Raw genomic sequence first — 3816 nt, 5'->3', positions numbered from 1 at the left:
TCTATCTGAAAATTAATCTGGATAATTTAGGGCTGTGGGCATGACAAACTGGTAAGAACACCCATTTAGGAGACTAAATTCAAACTCTAATATTATGGATATTAAAGAAAAACTATGACTTCAAATAAATGGAATAATTGTAAGATTTGAGTATTTGTGTGGAGAACAATCCATTAGAGAGATAGAGTGAACCCATGTTGCAATGCTTTCTACTTAAGTGATAATTTTATGTGGTACTCCAGACATAACAGAGTTATCTTGCAAAGGTAACTGAGCATGGAAGTGCTTTTGGGTGATGAAAATACTCTACTTACACAGGTGTTAATTAAATTTTTTTCAGTACAGTGTAGTTTTTGAAATAAGAGCCTGGGTGATGTCCCTGAGCATTTTCTCCAGATGTGACCACTTAATTTATTTTTAATTAATTAATTAATTAGTTTGATGCTAATACTACAGGTTGAAGTCAGGGCCTGGCTCTGTCACAGAATTTGTTATTTTTTTTTTTTGTTTTAGTTTCTCAAGGCTAGCATTTCACTGCTTATACCACAGCTCCATTTCTAGCTTTTGCTGGTTACTTTCAAATCAAAATCGAATGCACTTTTTTTTTCTTGGTCTGGTTTCAAACCACAATTCTCAGATTTCTTCTTTCTGATTATCTAGGATTAAAGCCATGATCCACCAGTGTGGCTTCTACTTTTTCCTCTATACTTATTTAATGCACATATTTAGATAATAAATATTGTCCTGTCACAAATTCAAGTTAGTGATGTAAATTTCTTCCTAAGACCATACAAAAAAATACCATAATATAGTGTAGGAGAACTTACTATTGAACAGATGAGCTTTAAGAGCTTTCTAATAGATCCATTATTTATTGTTACTCAACATTAGAAAAAATGTATAATGCAGTAAGTAAAATACAAGTCCTTTGGAAGGCTACTTAAATTCCTTCTTTTTTTAAAGACACTTGTTTTCATCTAAAAAAGTAGACCTGTCTATTGCCTTCATGTGATTTTGATGATTGAAGATGCTTAATGAAATGTCAAAATGTATTAGTGGTCCTTTGCTATCAATTCTGCCTTTTTCTTCTTGGAGAATATAATGATCAAAGCAATAATTCAGAATCAGAAAGCAAGGAGTTCAGAATCATGCTTCCAGTGCAAGTGGATCACCAGTAAGTAATCCTTGATACCATTTTCCACAAAGTTTTGTCACAGATACAATAATCCTGCCTTCTCTAGCTGCTTTCCTAGCCTGTACCTATTCCTTCATTGTACAGCCTGTACCTATTCCTTCATTGTACAGTCTGTACCTCTGCTGTCCATTTACTCCCTAATCCAGTTAGAATAATTTCGAATAGTAAAAATGGAAAAAGAAAATAAATCATGGTGAAAAAACATATGCAGAAAATTCACCAGATATTTCTGACCAGTTCAACCAACATGAACTATTAGGGAAATACATGGACACCTCATTTCCACTGGCACTTAAAGTATCTGGTTAGGCAATTCTGATGAATATGAGTAACAAGATGAAAAAGTGAAGAATGGCAACAATTGCAAGAAAAAAATGGAGAAGGATCCAAGGAAATTTCTTCTTTGGGCTGCTGAAAATAACCAACTTACTACAGTGTGGAGAATACTTTCCCAAAAGGCCATTCATGTGAATACTAGGGATGACGATGAGTATACCCCTCTTCGTCTGGAAGCCTACAGTGGACACTTAGACATTGTCCGTGAGTTGGTGGCTCAAGGGGCACATGCAATAACTGTAGATGGCTGGACACCCCTGCACAGTGCATATACGTGGAATAATACCAGAGTGGCTTCTTTATTCATCATGATCCAGATACCAATGCCCAAACTAAAGGCTTGTTGACCCCCTTGCATCTTGCTGCTGGAAATTGAGATAGGAAAAATAAACTGGAACTGTTTAACCATTATATCAAACCAGGTCTGAAGAACCACTTGGAAGAATCTGTATTTGATATTACCAAATGGATAAGTATGTATCACTACCTCTTTGAAGTTATGGAAGGCTGTACAAATTGTTTTGCTAAATCCTAAATTTTCTGTTAATTTTCTTAAATTTCAAAAATGATATTAATTCCTTTGTGTCAATACAACATATTTTCACAATCCAAAAAACAACAATATCTTACAGTAAGAATTCACGGATTCTGTGGAATTCTTCAAAGTGAATTGCCTGCCTTTGATGTCAAAATGTATTCAAGATTTTTGTATACATCTATAATGATTTATGCAGAGTTTGTGATTTTGTTAATCAGAAATAATTTTAACTTATCTGTTGAAATGAGTAGTATAGAAACTAAAGATATTTCAGGTGTTTGTCTGAAAAAGTATATTTTAAAATATTCTATATTCTATGTTTGTATAGTGTGTCCATAATCTATTTTATTCTCTCCTAGATATAATACATTGAATTCTACATTGTTTTTATAATATATAGGTTCATTAATGTGTCCTTTCAGATTCCATTCCATATAGAAACAGTTTAAGATTCCTTTTTTTCCTAGGTCCTTATAATATTATATTTCTTTGGGATAAAACGAAAATGTTGTCTAATTTCAAAAGTTGTGTAAAGGCTATGCTATGCAAAGGCCTTTCTAAGGTGAAAATTTAATACACTGATATCAAACTAATTTTTAATTATATGAATTACGTATATTGTTAAACTTGTAATTCTGTAATCAACATTTTAATAGCTGTTTGTCATTTCTTGCATCTGAAGAATGAAAAATTTTGAATACTTCACAAATTTTCATATCATCCTTGTACAAGTGCTATGTTAATCTCTGTATTGTTGTAATTTTGGTATACATGCTGCTGAAGAATGTAGTGTCATGTAAATTTAAGTAGTTAATGATGCAATATTTATACAGGCTTATATGTTTAGGTGCCTATTTGTAACAAGGAAACCTTATTGTTCCTAAAAATGCTATTGATCTGATTTCCCTAAAATTCTGTGAATAGTTGAAAAAAATGTGTTCTTCAGTTGATTGCTCACATTTGCAATTTTTTTGTCAATGACTATTTTAAGTCTTTTTCATTTGGAATTTGATCATATTTTCAAGTAATTATAGCTAAGTCCAAATATGACGGCTTTTTCAAGTACTTATTTATCCAACTGTGTTAGCGCTGTGGAGCCAATGGATTCAAAGTAAGCCTTGTTTAAGAGCTATTTCTAAATTTCTGCAGTTGAAATTTTCCCAAATGAGGTCTTACTGGCACAAATGTCTACCTGACCCTTTACCCTTCTTCCATGTAGTCACAGACCATCCAGAATATCTTACTCTGACAGCATAGATTGTCTTACTGGAACAAAACTAATCTTAGTTACAAGGGATCATAGAGAGATGAACAGTTCAGCCAGAAATGTTCAGACTAGAAGGCATTTTATCAAAATATGATTGTTTATTATACCTACTATTTCAAAAGTAGCTAAAGCCAATAAGATGAAAAATTGTTCATATGCATGATTACCTAATGTCTTGGCCTGTCTATCTTCCAACCAGGCAGGAACTTATACTACTGCCATTTTATCACCAAATATTTTCATAGTTGTAGGAGAAGTCCATATGTTTCTCTTCATTATTAGGCCTTAAATTGGTAATGTTTTAACCACAGTGTTTCCTCTTGCCTCCAGGCTGTAAATCTACAAATGGTAAATCTTTTCGTTTGACTCTACCGAACACTGAGGTAGAGATAATGGAATAATACTTTAAAACAGAGTTGCCTTTGATACACTAACCACAACAGAACAGTGCAAAACATGTGCCTTTTATTATATTATATA

General features: G+C 32.8%; 1 pseudogene; it reads right to left on the bottom strand.

Annotated features, from left to right (window-relative positions):
- Positions 1-2755: 2755 nt before the first annotated feature.
- LOC122099465 lies at positions 2756-2855 on the bottom strand (annotated as a pseudogene).
- Between the last annotated feature and the right edge of the window lie 961 nt (positions 2856-3816).

The sequence above is a fragment of the Dipodomys spectabilis genome, unplaced genomic scaffold (assembly GCF_019054845.1).
Source record: "Dipodomys spectabilis isolate Male_0828 unplaced genomic scaffold, ASM1905484v1 ptg000515l, whole genome shotgun sequence".
Classification (NCBI taxonomy): Eukaryota; Metazoa; Chordata; class Mammalia; order Rodentia; family Heteromyidae; genus Dipodomys; species Dipodomys spectabilis.
Note: the sequence above shows the minus strand (reverse complement) of the source record. Positions and strands in the feature narration are given on the sequence as shown.